The sequence below is a fragment of the Pelodiscus sinensis genome, chromosome 1, assembly GCF_049634645.1.
Source record: "Pelodiscus sinensis isolate JC-2024 chromosome 1, ASM4963464v1, whole genome shotgun sequence".
NCBI classification, from domain to species: Eukaryota; Metazoa; Chordata; order Testudines; family Trionychidae; genus Pelodiscus; species Pelodiscus sinensis.
In genome coordinates this window covers 62,265,404-62,283,040 of record NC_134711.1, presented here as the reverse complement: position 1 = coordinate 62,283,040, position 17,637 = coordinate 62,265,404, and the positions used below count along the sequence as shown (strand labels likewise).

General features: G+C 39.2%; 1 protein-coding gene across 16 annotated transcripts in view; it reads left to right on the top strand.

The window, feature by feature from the left end:
- Nucleotides 1–17,637, top strand: part of GRIP1 (glutamate receptor interacting protein 1) — a 511,591-nt gene that overhangs the window by 247,490 nt on the left and 246,464 nt on the right. The window lies entirely within an intron of this gene.

The window sequence follows — 17,637 nt, the reverse complement described above, 5'->3', positions numbered from 1 at the left end:
CCAAAATAGCTATTTTGAAATAAGACGCGTGTAAACACTCCATTGCTGCTATTTAGAAAAAGCCCCCCACTAGGGCCATTCTAAGTTATTCCTTGCCAGTGCCTGCTGGGACTCTAAATCGAGATAGTACGTCTACATTAGGGAAGCCTGCATCGGACTAATTTTGAGGCTTCCCTGCTGTGTAGACGTGTTGTTTCGAAATAAGCTATTTCAGAATAACTGTTCCGGAATAGCTTATTCCAAAATAACTGTGCAAAGTAGACATAGCCTTTGTGACTCCTCTTTGATCAACTAAGTAAATATAGCACTTTCTAAACAAGCTCAGACAGACAGACTCTGTTGATTGCCCCTCTTTGTGGTCTCAAGTTTAGTTTCATTGTTGAAGTAAAGCAACTGTCATAATATAGATTTTCAATGAAGACTGTATGGAATAAAAAAAATGCCATGTATGATTATTTTAATTAAGGCTATGACACATTGAGGAATGCAAAGAAAATCAAAAATAAATTCCAGACAAAATTATGCCTGTGCACAGCTCTTATTGATGTGTGCATGTTTCAGTGTGATATGTGTCATATGAATGTAAAATTATATGAATAGCAAATTACTTACATGCTATGAAGTATTTTAACATGCACACTAATAGGAAATATAAATGGTCCTGACACTTATCTTCCCTTAAATCTATGAAAATGAAATAACAAATGTTAAAATGAAAAGTCACTGCCTTTTTGGAGGAGAATGTAAGCATGAGCACAAAGTAGTTTGGATTTATATATATGTATCTTACCACAGTTACTGTTAATTATTAAATTAGTATAAGAAGAAAAAGTTGTACTATTCTGGTTCTGGTAAAGCATTTGATATATAGTCTCACAATTTTAGTTGGAAAATACTAGGCTTTCATAGGAAAACCACTGAAAACTGGTTCAAGAATCAGAAAGGTTTTAATGATAAGTAGCTGCATATGTTGCAGGACAATATATAGCAGGTACCAATAGAGAAAAGTATTACATCTGTTCTTATTGATTATCTGCACAATGGGGAGGAGGAGATGATGAATTTGTTAATAACGACACAGATGATACTAAATTAGGAGGTGATCTAAAGAGTAATGAAAGCAAAGAAACAATAAAAGGAGACTTAGAGCAATCAAAAATATGAACAGACCAAGGCAGAATGAGATTTAACTTGGAAAACTAATACATCTGTAGGGAAGCAATCTAAAATATGCTGATTCAATATAAGGGGAAAGCCAGGAAAGCAGTAATGCAAGAAGACTTAACTACAGCTAGTAGTCAGCAAATTAAATTTGAGTTTGCAATGCAAAATGGCAGCTGAATTTGCAAATCAGCCACAGGGTCTACACCCAGGCGCTTTGTGTCATAGAGAAGGAAAGTAATTGTCCCTACCTATTTTTTCTCATATGACTATATATGGAATATTGAATTCTGTTCTGATACCTCCTTATAGAAAGGATATTGACAATGTGGAGGAATGTCAATGAAAAGCAATAAAAAAGACTGAAGCGGTTAAAACAAGGGGCTTATTTATGAGGAAAGTGAAGAGCTACATGTATAGCTTACATGTAGCTAAATAACTAGTGGAAAAGCATAACATTCTATGATGTTTAAAGTTATGATGGTTAAAAGTTAAATAATTTAAAGAGGTTGAAATCCTTATAACTAGCAGGTGGTACATGATGAAATTAAAAAACAGAAAATATAGGGTGACTATTTAAGAAAATCTTCCTCTCAGTGAGATTTGTTGGGCTGAGTAAAACATCTGAATATATGCAAAGTGGATAGTTACTAGCCTGTAGAACTAGACTAGATAAGAGCTACCTGTAGGACCAATCCTGCACTGTCAGATAAATGGACTAGCTGATCTAATAGGTCTTATCTATCTCTGAATTGTGGTACTTAGTGTGTGGCACTGATATGTGCATAGTAATGTAATCAAGAATGTGCACCATGCGTTTAACTCTTTAAAGCTGTGTAGACTCAGGAGTAGAGCATTATAAATAGCTTTTGCAAAAATATGCAAATATTGAAAAGAACAAATGTAGTGGCTAACAGTAAATTTGGGTGAGTGGTGTAAATCAGATGGGGCATAACAAGGGATGAAAAATCTTTTGGCAATGGGAAGCAAGATGTATCTCTAATCTTTGTTCACACATTCCACCTTTTGAGTTCTGAATCTTTGTAAAGAAAATAACTTTCACTTATATAAACTTAAAAAACAACACATGGTCTGGTAGCACTTTTATAGACTAACAAAACATGTACATGGTATCATGAGCTTTCGTGGGTACAGCCCGCTTCTTCAGATGACCAGAGTCTGAAGAAGTGGGCTGTGCCCACGAAAGTTCATGATACCATCTATTTATTTTGTTAGTCTATAAAGTGCTACCAGACCATTTGTTGTTTTTTAAGTTTATCCTGTACAGACTAACTCGGCTACCCCCTGAAGCTTCTTTCACTTATATATGTCTGCTCCAGAATCATAGAGCACTAGAACTGGAAAGAGCCTTGAGAGGTCATCAAGTCCAGAGTCTCCTACCCTCACAGCAAGACCAGCCATCATCTAGGTCATCCCGGACAGATGTTCACCTAACCAGCTCTTCAATATCTCCAGTGATGGAGATCCCACCTCTCTAGGCAATTTATTCCAGTGCTTATCCACCCTGGCAGTTAGGAGTATTTCCTGATGTCCAACATAAACCAACATAATTGTTGTTGCAATTTAAGTCCATTACTTATTGTTCTCTCCTCAGAGAATAAGAAGAATAATTTTTCCTCTCCTCCTTGTAATGCTCTTTTAGGTACTTGAAAGCTATTATCGTGTCCCCTCTGGATCATCTCTTTTCCAAACTTTTCTCTTCTCTGGACTTTCTCCATTTTTTTTGGCAACAGTGTAACATTCTTGAATCATATTTAGCTTGTGGTCCACTATGACTCCAATATCCCTTTCTGCAATAGTTCCTAGACAGTTACTTCCCATTTTGTATATGTGAAACTGATTGTTCCTTCCTAGGTGGAATACAGGTTGGACCTCCCTGGGCCGGCACCCTTGGAACCTGAGTGGTCCCGAAGGAGGGATTTTGCTGGACCAGGAGAGGTCATTTCTGCTCCCCTACCTTTGATCCCCCAGCCTGACTCCACTCGTGGGCTGGCCTCCCAGTGGACTCCCCATATGCGACCAGCACTGCTGGCCTGCCACAGCAGCCCATGATCCTGCCCTGGGACACTCATCTTCATCACTGCACACCACTGCCCTGGTTCCAGTGCTCCCAGCCCCGCCAGCCTTGCCGCAGCAGCTCTGGTCCTGCCAACCCGCAGCCTCTCCTCCGGGATTCCCGCTCTTTCCCCTCCTCGCCCTGGGGAAGACTGCTGCTCAGTCACCAGGATTCCCAACCCAGTCAGCCTAACCGGGGCAACCCCAGCCCTGCTGCCAGTGTTTCTGGCTCCTCCAGCCCTGCTGCGGCAGCCCCACACTCCTGACCCCACCGCAATAGACCACTGCACTGCCAGAGCCCATTGGCATTCCAGCCGCCCTGCCACTGTCTCAGCCGGACTCCCACAGCAGGGATCCCAGCCGCTGGCCTCTTTGCAGCCAGCGTGGCTGGGTTCACAGCCCCCACAGAGCTCCTGCCTCTGGCCCTCCACCTGGTCTCAACCACGGATGTTGCCAGATCACAGAGTCCCAGTTGAGAGAGGTTTAACCTGTACTTTGCATTTGTCCTTATTGAATTTCATCTTATTTACCTCAGACCATGTTTTCCAGTTTGTCCAGATCATTCTGAATTGTAATCATATTCTCCCAACTTATCATCATATCCTTGCAGCTCCTCCCAGCTTGTCATCCTCCACAAACTTTATAAGCAAACTCTCTATGCCACTATCTAAATCATTGGTGAAGATAACAAAACTGAACCCTATGGAACTCTACTTGTAGTGCCCTTCTAGCATGACGGTGAAGCATTGATAACTACTCTCTAAGAATGGTCATCCAACCAGTTATGCACCCATCCCATCTAGGTTGTATTTCCCTAGTTTATGTATAAAAAGGGTCATGGGAGACTGTATCAAAGGTTTTACTAAAGTCTAGGTATGCCACATCTACCACTTCTCCCTTATCCCAAGGGGTATTATGTCAAAGAATGCTATCAGGTTAGTTTGACATTATTTGTTCTTTACAAATCCATGCTGACTATTACTTATCACTGTATTTGCAGATGGATTCCTTAATTATTTCCTCCATTATCTTTCTTTGCACAGAGGTTAAGCTGACTGGTCCGTCCTGATTTCCCTTTTTATAGAGGGCACTATATTTACTGTTTTCCAGTCTTCTGGAATGCCTCCTCTCCTCCATGACTTTTTAAAGCTGATGGCTTATGGCTCAGATACCTTCTCAGTCTGCTCCTTGAATATTCTACGATGCATTTCATCAGGCACTGATGACTTGAAAACATCTAACATTTCTAAATATTTTTAACTTGTTCTTTTCTATTTTTATCTCTCAACTTAACTTCTTTTCTCCAGCATTCACTATTCTAGGCATTCAATACCAACAGCCTTCTTGGTGAAAACTGAAACAAAGAAGTCATTAAACACCTTTGCCATTTCAACATTTTCTGTTATTGTTTTTCCCTTTTCATTGAGCAGTGGGCCTTCCAGGTCCTTGGTCTTTCTTTTGCTTCTCATGTATTTCTAGAATGTTTTCTTGTTACTCTTTGTCTTTAGCTAGATAGAGCTGATTTTGTGACAGTACAGTTTTCAGTTACTGTAGTAATTTTGCTTCTAACCTTCCATGAAAATGTTTCAAGATATTTCTCATCAGTAAGACCAACAAAATGAAACAAACTGGGAGTTTATATTTAAAGTCATTTTTGTTTCATAAGACAAAAACAAAAAACAAAAAAACCAAAAAACCCTACCGTCAGGAAAATGCTCAAATCTCTTCTAATGATTTGTATCACACTTCCCATAACATTTTGGAATGAGATTTGTCATGCAGTATTTCACAAAGTTCAGTATCTTTTGGATGAAGTTCAGTATCTTTTGGGGAATAGGGATGAAAACTGGGCTGGTAATGGAAAGCTAGCCTCAGCTTTAATTATGAAATAACGACTACTGTTCCATAATAATTTACTAAATGGCAAACAAGAAGCAGTGTATATTGATAAAACATTATTTAATCCTATAATCTGCTGCAAGAGAAAATCAGTGTATGAGTGTTATATGCAGAATTTCAAGAAAGCGTTAGAAAAAAGGAATTAAAACAATGATGTGCTACTGATAATCAACTGAGATAGCAGCATTCCTCTGACTGTAGCTACCATGATGACCAGGGGCTCGACAAATAATGCAATCTACTCGCCCGTGGTGAGTAGATTGCAACCCGGAAGAGCCGGGTTCGGGTGATCTGTGCATGCACAGAACGATCTGCACATGCGCAGATTGCCAGACAGTGAAGCTGGCGAGTGGGGCTCGCTGCAGTTAGGTGAGCCCTGATGATGACAGATATAAGGATGTTAAATTGCATTTAATTAGCTAATCAAATAGTAAATGGAATTTCAATTGTGGCTCTTACTACATTTAAGAGGCAGAGGCGCAGCACACACCTGGCTCACACCTGGTTCCTGCTGTGCCTTTTCCTCCAACTCCCTCCCCCACGGATATGGTGCTGGGGGATGGAGGGGGAGAACCAGCTTTTAAGCTGGCTCCCCCCAGCACTGGGTCCTGCTCCCCCCTTGCTGCCTCTGATAGATATTCTGATTTTGATTTTTATGACTCTTAACTTTCAGGAGAAAAACATTTGTTCTCTTGACAAATTGGTTTTAGTTCTTTATCAGGTCATTTATTAATATATAGCTAAAAATCTATATTTAGCTGCTCACCGTTTGTTATTGATTATATTGTGTGTAATGCTGTGTTAACTCAGAATGTTATAAGTATACTGTGAGCAGTGGGGAGGACAAAAAATTGTTTCTGCAAGTTTCAGAGTGTTAGTGTTGTGTCTAGCGTGACTTCTATATTTTTTTAAAGACTGTTTTAAATGGTGCTAATAAAAATATGATGAATAGCAGCAGGATGCTACTACAACGCTAATGACCCATAGTGGAATGATCCGAAAATAAGTTTGTGGGTTATCCAGCTCTCTCCCCTGAGAGGCATGTTACAAGTATTGCAATACATTGACTTTGAGCATAGCAGCATTAGTTGTAGTTGTGATTTCCTCGTAGGTATCTGATCATTTTTTTCCAGCCCTAATGATAAGGATTCTTTAGCTATACTCACTACCAACATCTTAATTTCATGACCTAGATGTTATCTATGCATTAACTGACACACCTTATTTTTGTTTTATGTTTCTATGGTTCCTTGCCCTTATTTTCACAACAAAATGGGAGGGTATGACCCTGTTGTAACATTGTCACCTCAGATAGGAAGCATCTCTTGTTTAGTAATGCATAGCAACCCTACATAATAGGACAAGGAAAGTTGAAATGAAAATAGGGGGAAGTTTAAATAGTCAATATTTCTAGCTATACTATAGCTTTTAATATTTAGAAGAAATTTTAAAAGTAAACAAACAAAATTATTCATTTATTTTTGTTAAAACAGGTTTTGCAGATAATCCCAAATTTTAATCAAATTGTATATGCACAGATTTCAGGTTGTGACAATGCAGGGAATTTCATAGTCTGCCTATGTAAATATTTCAGGATGGAAATAGCCTAAACACTCTTCAGAGTTTCTCACGCAAACTTAATTATTACTAAATCCACTGTTTAAACGGGGTAAGAGAAAAGATATCAGCAGTATGCAATCATATTGTCATCCTTGGTCATAGGGGTTTTACTCATATACTCATAGACTTTAAGGTCAGAAGGGACCATTATGATCATCTAGTCTGACCCCCTGCACAGTGCAGGCCACAAAATCTCACCCACCCCTCCTAGAATAATCCTCTCACCTATATCTCAGATATTGAAGCCTTCAAAAACTTTGAAGACCCCAAGATGCAGAGAATCCTCTAGCTCTGATCTGTACCCCATGCTACAGAGGAAGGCGAAAAACCTCCGGGGCCTCAGTTTTAAAGGCATAGGGGACAATTAGAGCATCTAGTTTGACCTCTTGTTTTTGTATAACACAAATTATAGAATTTCACACTTTTACCCCTGCTCAAAAACTTGTTTGACTAAAACATATCTTCCAGAAAGGCATCAGTCTTGACTTGAAGATATCAAGTGATAGATAATCGACTATATTCCTTGGTAGTTCATTTAATCATCCTGTAAGAATTGTACCTAATTTCTAATTTAAAGCTGTCAGGCTTTAACTTCTAGCTATAGTTCCTGTTATATTTTCTCTGCTAGACTGAAGAGCCCTTTGGTACTATTCCATATTTTCTCCTTGTGAAGGTACTTGTACGCCACAATCAAGATTTCTTTTTGATAAACTAGATAAATCGAGCTTTTTAAGCCTCTTGCTAAAAGGCATTTTCTTCCGCTCTCGTGTATTTTTTGTGGCTGTTCTGTGCACCCTCTCTAATGCACAGCACAATTAGACCGAGTATTCTAGTGTTTGTCTCTCCAATACTATATAAAGACATTAAATCTCTTCCTGACTCCCACGATTACTCACCTTTTTCTGCATCCAAGGATTGTATTGGCCCTTTTTGCCATAGTATCACACTGGGAACTCATACTGAGTTACATGTTGGTTATAACCCTTCTCAGAATCACTTTTTTCAAGATATGATTCCTCTTTGTATAGATGTGTTCTGCATTCTTTTTTCCTTAATCTTGCCTTTGGCTGTTTTAAAACTCATTTTGTTTAATTGACTCAATTTGCCAAATAATCCATATTGCTCTGTATGACTTCCTCTCGCTGAGCTATGATGTATGAAAATGTTTAGTGCCACACAGCGTGACCTAGGTCATTACATCTGTGGTGAAGTAAGCTGTGGAGATAAACTTCAGTGAATTTTATTTTGCTTTTTTTAATTTCAGGTGAGAGGATTGAAATAATACATTTTAGGTAATTTGATGATGAAAAGATATTAAACAGTTATGTTTTCAGAAATTCATACTGTAGGATATGATGCAAAGACATCAGGTTAATAGAGCCTCTACACGGCATGCTACAATTATAAGCAGAAACAGTGCAACCTCCTCAAAAGGCTATTAAGGCTGCAGACTCATAGCATGTATGGTAGACTGAAACACACGAGATTTGGCCCCTTACGCAGTTTACTTACTGGCATATAGTGTGAAGATTGCCAAAAACCAGTCAATATAGAGGATGTACTTCAGACAAAGAGACCATTTACAAAAAAAAGTTTGATAATAAATTTGCTTTGCTTAATGTGCACCTTGTATGTAGTGATGTTGTAGCTCTGTCAGTCCTAGAATCTTAGACACACAGATTAGCTGAGGTAATATCTTTTATTGGACCATCCTCCTGTGGGTGAGAGAGAAGTTTTCTAGCTACACAAATTCTTCCAAAGACCAATGTGCAGGCCCTCTCAGAGAATGTCAGAGGCCCAGGCCACTTTGAATTTAGAGGCCCCAGGTCCCCAAAGTATCTAACTTCTCATCCATGGGGTCATATTAAAACCAAAAGAATATATAAAAATGAGCACTTGAGACATTTATTGATTAACAATAAAGTCATTATACCAATAGCATGTGTATTAAAAATGTAACTTGAATTGTGAGTTTCCACTGCAAGCAAAACTCTTCATTTTAGGAATGCTTTTCTGGCTTTGTTGTGTGCAAACTCGTTTATAACTGAAGAAAAATTTACGTGCAACATCACTGTTAATGTTAAGCATTACGAGCCCATTCAAATGCTCTTGTCCCATTGTAGAATGATGATATTTATTTTTTAACAAGTGGAATGTGCATTCTCCTGAAGCCACTAATGCAGGGAGACGGATAAAAATACGTAATGCAAGGCTGAGATCGAATATTTCTTGAAGCAGTTCTTTTGGCTTGCAGTCTGATTTAAAGTTGGTGGAATACATACATTTCAGGATTGTCACAGAGCTCTCTTGAAATTTCGTTGTACCTTTGTTGAAACTGTTCAGCTGCTGAATATAGATCTTCATCACTTAGTTCTCTGAACGCCCAAAGGAATACAAAAAGAGTACAAATTTGTCGCAGTAATTCAAATCGACATGTAAGATCAGATTTGACAGAGTCAATACTAACAAAAAAACCATTGACTCAGTAGTGCCTTTCTGCATCAGATTGAGATGTTAAGCTGCGATTGATGCAAAACTCAGATGAAATGTCAATACCCCGTGCTACTGATTTGGACTTGGAAAGGATTGCATCCCATTGATCATGAATCTTTTGAATATCTTTAAGAAGTTATTCAGTGTTATCCCTCTCAGCATCTACTGTAGCATTGTGTCCTTCAATTACAAGATTAGTTTCATGGATCATTTTTAGCATCTTGATCCACATGGATGACATTAAAATGAATTCAGATTTGGATGTATACTTCTGAAATGTTTTAAGCTTGGTGTGAGTCTGCTGTGAGTAAAAGAATCAAGCGCTCATAAAGCCTTTCTCACAGAGTCTACATGCTGTACAACTGATTTAATACCATCAATTCATGCTGACCATCTTGTTGTTGGTGTGCCGTGAAGGGAAACTGGCAGGTGCTGCTTCAGAATTTCCCACATTCGAGGACTGCTACTGAAGAGGTTGTATAATTGCTGGATTGTTCCAAAGTATGCAATTGCTTCTTTGCATGGTTTAGTGCAATCAGTGCTGACAAGATTTAATGTGTGGTTGCCACAAATGGAGAAAATACAGTTTAGGTTTCCTCAAGAAGGACTGTTTGTACTCGGTTGTACTTCGCAGCCATATTGGATCCATTGTCATACCTACGCTTGACCAATGCAGACTTGAAAATTTAATTTGAAGCCTTCCAGAATTTTGAATACACAAGTGGTGATTTCTTTTCCATTTTTTTCATGAAATTATCGAACAAAATGAATTGTTCTTCAATTGAAACATTTGAACTTCCTGGAATTTTAACATATTGAACAACTAAGGTTGTCTGTTCTTTATGAGAACAGTGTGGAGTTGCATCAATAATAATTGAAAAGTACTTTGCATGTTGTATCTTGTCAAGAATTGTTGTTTGCACAAATGTTCCACACAGCTCAATAAACTCGATTTGTATTCGGGTATACAAATAATGGACTTGCATGGGTTTTCCGCTCTCTTGTGATTCGCGAATTTGCTTAACATGGCCTGATAAAAGTGGGGTCATACTTGATAAGAAACTCAAGTATACCAAGAAAGTTTCCATTTATAGCATCACCGATACATTGATGGGAACCAAACAAAGCCAATCCCTGTTCAGAAAGAAAAAGAATGACATTCAATATGCACTCAAAGATTTTTTTCTAGTTATCAGTTTCTGTGTTTATTTCACTCAGGAGTAACTTTTCAGTTGAACTGTTAGCTAGTGCTGCTCTACTAGCTGATTTCCATGTAACATACTGATGCATGTGAAGTATTACTGTTAAAAATATAACAGGGTACATGGTACAGAGCCTGCTTTTCCATGCTCCAGCAGAGCCAAACTCTTCTGTAGATCTCTCCATTTGGAAGAGTCTTTGTTGTCAAAAGAGTAGGAAAGCATGATTTTCAGTATCTTTCAGTTTATTACTTAGAATCTGAAAACTACTATGAGAAACGACTACATTTGAGCAACATTGTTCTTATCAAGAAGTCCAAAGTCAGGTTCTGATGCCACTGTTGTTACATTGAGTACTTTGCTAGTCATAAGTTCTTGCTTTTTCTGTGCAGCATCTCCAAAGTCCTCATTTTCTGCCTGCACAGTCTCTAAATTGAGCCTAGATTTTGCATCTGTTGCTACTGTTGGCATTTCTGTGTCTTGATTAAATGACCTCCTCATTTTAAGGCAGTGGCATTGAAATGTCATTTGTGGGTACAAAGTTTTCATCATCCGAACTGGACGTATCACTGTCAGTATGATCACAATGTCATGGCTGAGGTATCTTTTCTATGAGAAATGATGTTGTTGGCTTTAAACTCTTAACTGCTGCTTCACTCTGTTGCTTTTACCGTCTCTTACTTGCACCACTTTCAAATCTTCACTTCATTTTTATAAAGAGGTTCTTTTAAAACACAGTAACATACAATAAATTAATTCACTAAAGGCAATTGGTTATACAAAATTTTAATTGTATATACTTTACAACGGATAATAGATAATAATGGTTTGGAGGGGTTATTTACTACTGTCTTATAGCCTTATTTCAAAGTCTTGGAATTTTGTCTGCTAACATGTTCCCATTATTAAATTCCTCTAATAACTGGTGCGTCATTGTGAATATGAACATGGGGTGATTGCCAGATTATATATGTTTATTAAACAACTAGAATTAAAAGTTTATTATCACAAAAAAAGCCTTTAAAGGTGAATCTAAAACTGGCCGAAGAGGTAGCTTACAGCTGAGCCTGATATGGTTATTGTATATGAAGACACACAAGAAAAAACAGGAATATGAAAATCTCCTATGCAGAGATAAACATCTAATTTAAAGGTTAAACGCACCCTCAGACCAAGCAAAATCACTTTGCAGTAACAGAATAAATTATGACTTTCAAAACCTCTAAACTATGCAGAGACTGTAAACAGCGTTTCATAATGTAGAATCACTAATAGCAGATAGAAGTACCATACAGCAGATATTGGCACTAAGATTGATAGTGAAGAAAGCTCGGCAAAAGAACAAGAACATCTACAATTGCTTCGTCGATTTTCAGAAGGCATTTGACGGTATAGATCAGAAAGTGACTTGAGCGGTATTGGTGTCGTGCGGAGTTGATAGCAGACTGATACGGTTGTTGAAGGATATCAACGATAATGTGGAGGCAGTGGTGAGAACATACGGAGAGTTGGGAAGTTGGTTTAGAATGAGTAGAGGTACAAGGAGATCTGATGTCGCCGAATATCTTCATCACGCACCTACAGAGAGTGATGGACAAGATCAAGGAAGAGGTAGAAGGGATATCAGTGCATGGGATGAGAATTAACTACTTGAGGTTCATGGATGATATAGTTATCATCGAGGAAGATGAAGAGAAGCTAGCGAGAACGGTGCAGGTGCTAAGTGAGGAAGGGAAGCAGTATGGACTGATTATGAATATTGATAAGACGAAGACAATGTTATTTGGAGATAAGGAAATAGTAAGGAAGATAGGTGTAGATGGGATCGATCTAGGGAACATGGAGAAGTTCACGTATTTGGGGAGAAACATGACGTATGGTCTAGACTGTAAGAAGGCAATAGCAACTAGAACAGCGAAAGCAAGAGCGAGTTTGAAGGCAGTGGATGAGATCTGGAAAAGTAAAGCGACTAGCTTAGGAACGAAGTTGAGCCTCTTGAAAATGTGTTCATTTAGTGGCATTTTGTAGGATGTGAGACATGGGTGATAATGAAAGATTCGAAGAGAAGGATATTGGCGGTCGAGAGGAGTTGTTATAGAAAGATCTTGAGAATAGGATGGATGCAGAAGGTCACCAATGAGGAATTATGTAAAAAGATACAGCCAAAAGAGAACCTACTGCAGAAGGTTATACAACGGAAGCTACAGCTATTCGGGCATATCTAAAGAATGAACAACAAGCAAAAAGTTAAGACTCTGATATTTGGCATAATGTATGATCCGAATAGGAGAGGCAGATCCCATAGAGAATGGGTAGATGATATAGTAGATTGGTGCGGAGCTAGTCTACAGAAACTAAGCCGCTCCGCACAGGACAGGAAAAGATGGAAGGAAATAGTGAGGAGGGCATCGGACACCAACAGGCGTTGAGCCCATGGCTGTTGATGATGACTCCAGTCATGTAGATAAACACTTGGATATGACTGAAAAATTGGCAAAGGCCTAAGGTCTCACATTGATTTAAATCAATTTTTTGCAATTGTATAACGCTTCTTTTGTTGTCTCTGTTATAATTGCAAGGTGTATAATAAATGGAAATGACTTGGGAAAAATGTCAAAATTTGAGGCCCCTTTGTTGTCTCCTGAGGCTGGCCCAAATGGCACTCCTGGTCCCTCTCCCCTCCTAACCCACTCCCTCCCCCCCCCCCGATAGATCTTGCCTATGTCAGTCAAAAGCTAGTCTCTCTCACCAATAGGAGTTGGCCCAATAAAAGATATTGCTCGCCTAACTTGTCTCTGTCCATCTTGTCACATCTATTATGGCTTCTTCTCTGCATAAGAATGTTACTCCCTCAGAAGCCAAAATCCTGGTGTTACTTCATGGCATAATCTGTAGGGATAGGGTGATGTTACATAAATGCAGGGATAAAAAAAGAATATTGAGTACATTAGCCATTTGTCTACCCCACTTGCTGTCGTGTAGAACAAACTCAATATATTCTTAGCAGTCAGCCTCCAAGTGTTGAAACTCGGAATGCAGCTCCCCTTTCCACTTATTTTCTTTGTCAATTCTCATCTGTTACATATTTGATCTCTCTCCCCATACTTTATTGTGTATTGGACAAGTGAAAAAGGTGTACAGATTCTGCAGCTCACCCAGTATATTCTGACAGATGGTATTTCTGGAGAAAGAGGGAGACTACATAGGTTGACAACTACTCAAATAGCAACCAAAGCACTCCTTGTCAGTCCTGATTTCAGTACAAATAGAGGAGGCCCCCGACATGTGACTGTCTGAGTTCTGACCCCCCACACTTACAACCATTTTTGTAAACGCAAAAGGGGCCGGAAACCCCCAACTTATGTCCTCAGCCCGCATTTATGACTGCACACGGCACCTATTCTAAATGCATGTTTGAGTTATGATGCCCCCAACTTGCAATGCTTCCCCCAGAACCAATCATGTCGCAAGTTGGGGGCCTCCTATACACACTTCATTTTAACAAAGGAATTGTAATCCAGTTTTGCTGTCTTAAAATTTATGCAGAGACAGGAATATAATTGCATCAGTGAATCAGGTTTAGCTTTCCAGTTATGTATTTTCAAGGATTTATAAGTTGACCATCAGAAATAGCTGTGGACTGAAACTTTTATTTACGTTCGGTAACCTGTATTACGTCATCTATGTGCTGCATCACCGTAGTGACAACCTCTTATTGTCCTTCTAGGGTTTCTTGGACATAAAGTTTTGCCTATAAAAATCTTTGAAGTTCACACCTGAAAAACTTATATAACTTATATGCTAAACATATTATGAACACCAACATTTGGTCGTATCTCTCACAAGGTACATTTTATCAGTTCATGTGGTGTTCACATTTACATAATTGTTCAATAATTTAAAAAAATCAAAATTAAATACAGACGCAAGTGATACAGTTAGAAAAAGGTATAATTCTGCTTTTTGTTCTAAGCAGTTTCTGTGGTATTAGAATAATCTTTTGATTTTAAATGGCAGAGTCAAAACAGCTGTTTTCTCTTAAGTGTAAGAGGCTTTATCCCACTTGAATGGTAATAGCAAGTGTAGGAATTTCCTAACTGCATTTTATTGCTTTCCACTGTGTTGTGTTTAGCATCTTTATTCCGCTGCGTAAAGAATAAGTGTGTAGATTGTATTATAGCAATTTGTTTAGAACAGGTAAAATTACCTTACCATCCCCAAAAGGACTTTTCAAATCAAACACCTTTGGGAGCCAAGTAATATTCTTATCCTAGCTTTTCAAAAGCTAACTCTGTTTTCCATAAGATGAAGGATGCTGCAGCAGAAGGAAGGTCAGCTTTGTGACTAATTGAAAAAGTATAAAGCCCTGTAGAGATTGGAATTACGGAAGCCTTTAACCATGTACTGAAGCACATGGAAACTGCTTGTAAAACAGAGACATTCCTTCATTTTGAGATTACATTAAATCCCAAGGACTGTAATTGTATTCAGGCTGCTGGCGGACATCACCACTAGGCTGAGTGCGCGGTGCTGGAGGGGGGTGGTTATTTATAGTTTTCCTCATCAAAATCTACAGACATAGGTGCAGAATCCTTTTTGGTTTCTGTTGTATCATTTTCTATCCTTTAGTGCTTCTGTTTCCAACATAGGTAAAAAATTATCATCATATTTGGAAGTCTACAAGCTGTTTATGAATCATTGTGACAGAAGAGACTAAGAAGATTTCTTAGCAGTGTTCCTGAAAGAAAGCACTTCTCCCTCCCCTCCACCCTGAATTTTATGACTCAAAATCAAGAAACATGGTGCAGTGTTGTGGATTCATGTCACATAGGTTTTGCCCAAATTAAAATTTCACATAGTTCATCTATATTTAGTGATGCCTTTCAAAGACAGAATTTAATAGAGCTACTAAGATAGGGTTCTTTGTTATTGTAGCACATACGGTATCATTTCTTTAATATATTACATTTTCTTTCAACCCCATAATTATTTTTTAAAGCAAAGGTATGCATTTGTGAAAGCATTTGTTAGAACAGCTGAACCATGTATTTTACAGTAAGTATAATTAGGTTAAGAATGAAAGATCTGTGTTGTATTAAGTTCCTCAAAGGTCTGCAAAGAACATTTCCTGCATGTAAACAAACATTTCTCAGACTTTCTACAATTGCACGCTTTATTGGAAAAGACAATTTCAATTTTCTCACCAGTTATTCTAGGATTTTTATGCATTTGTTGTACAGTTTGCTATAAAGAACACAATATAGGGTAGAGCATTCACTGGTGGTGTTCACTAGAAAATTAATTTTGTTAAGAAAAAGTGCACATTCTCTATAATTTAATATTATACAGAGTTGTATAAAATGCATTCAGAAAACCAGATTACTGTTTGGTTTTAGTTTATGAAATCATAGTAGTACCAGACATTAGCCCCATGGTTTATAAATTGGAGAATCTACAAAATGTGTTCAGATTTTCAATACTGAAACAGTTTTTCTTCAATATATCCTCTTACAAGTCGTCCCCGGGTGAGGCAATACTGATTTATCTTACCATACATTAAGATAACTTGTAGGTGTTCATCCAGGGGTTCCTAGATTGCCAGTAGCCCCAAATCTAATCATTTTCTGTCTAGATCTCACACTCTAGTAGGGATGTTAAAAAGTATGTGTTGGGGTGGTTTTTTTTGGTAAACGTGTAACTGCTCGATTTTTCAGCGGTTGCACTCTTACACGTGGGGGAGGAGGGGATTTAAAAGCCTGCTCCCTGTGTGTACCAGCTCACGCCTGTCCCTCCTCTCCCCTCCTCCTGCCTCTATATCTGATACAGTGGCAGCAGCACAGGAGTGGGGAGGGAGGTTGTGTGTAACCATGCAGGTCAACTGATGAGCCCAGGTGCATCAGTTGACCATTTAACTGTGGCTCCTAACACATCCCTACTCCTTACTTGAAAAAAATAGTTTGCTTTTAGAGCCATGTAAAGTGCCACTTCTATGGTATCTGGGCACCAAAGTTAAGTATTAAAAAAGATTCATTGTTGTCTATAAGCAGTCTAGTTTTTCTGTGGAACAGGAGTATTTCTTACATTGGACTAGCTGTTTAGGGGATGGCTAGTGTGGGTGACTGTAGCTTCATTTAACAGAGATAGAGCTTTACAAAGGAATCTGTTTTTGAATTTCCTTTGAAGCTTTAAAACAAACTCATTCTGATCCTGAATGAAGAGAGTCAAAACTATAGACCCTCTTCTAAATTAGGAATGAGGGTAAAAAGCACTGATAATTTTTAAATCTTAAACTTGAAAAGCATTATTGCTCATGTTGAAAAAACATTAAAATGATCAATCACCATTATTCCAACAGGTAATCCTTTCACTGATTTGCCATTCTCCACTATATCAAATTAAAGTTCTTACTCTCATCATCATCAAGGTCCTTCTTGACTCTGCCCATCTCTGTTTATCTAGTCTTGTCTCCTAGGGTATGTCTACACTACAAAGTTAATTCAAACTAACAGACATTAGTTCGAATGAACTTTGATAGGCTCTACACTAGTGCTCCGCTAGTTCAAACTTAATTCGAACTAGCGGAGCGCTTAATTCGAACTAGGTAAACCTCATTCTACGAGGACTAACGCCTAGTTCGAATTAGCTAGTTCGAATTAAGGGCTGTGTAGCCACTTAATTTGAACTAGTGGGAGGCTAATCCTTCCCAGCTTGCCCTGGAGGCCACTCTGGCCAACACCAGGGAAACTTGTCTGCCCCCCTCCCGGCCCAGGAGCCCTTAAAGGGCTACACAGTTTGTGCCAGTTGCAAGCCTGCCAGCACCCAGCCAGCAGACCCTGCACCTGGCACGCCATGAGCTAGCCACCCGATGCCCCCCAGCCCTCCCCCTCTTCCCGGGACAGGCCTGGCGGCTCCGAGGAGCCTGCTCGGGGCCGCAAGAGGTGGGCGCCCGCTTGGTTTAGTGCGGAGATCATGGACCTCATCGAGGTTTGGGAGGAAGCCTCCAATGTCCACGATCTCCGCACTAGCCACAGGAACGGCCGCATGGCTGACAGCCTGGCCGCCAGAGGCACCCAGTGGACCCGGGAGCAGGTCCGTGTAAAATAAAGGACCTGTGGCAGTCCCACTCCTGGGCCTGCCTGCCAGGGGCCAACCCGGAGGCCTGCCCCCCACTTTCAGGCCCTGGACCGCA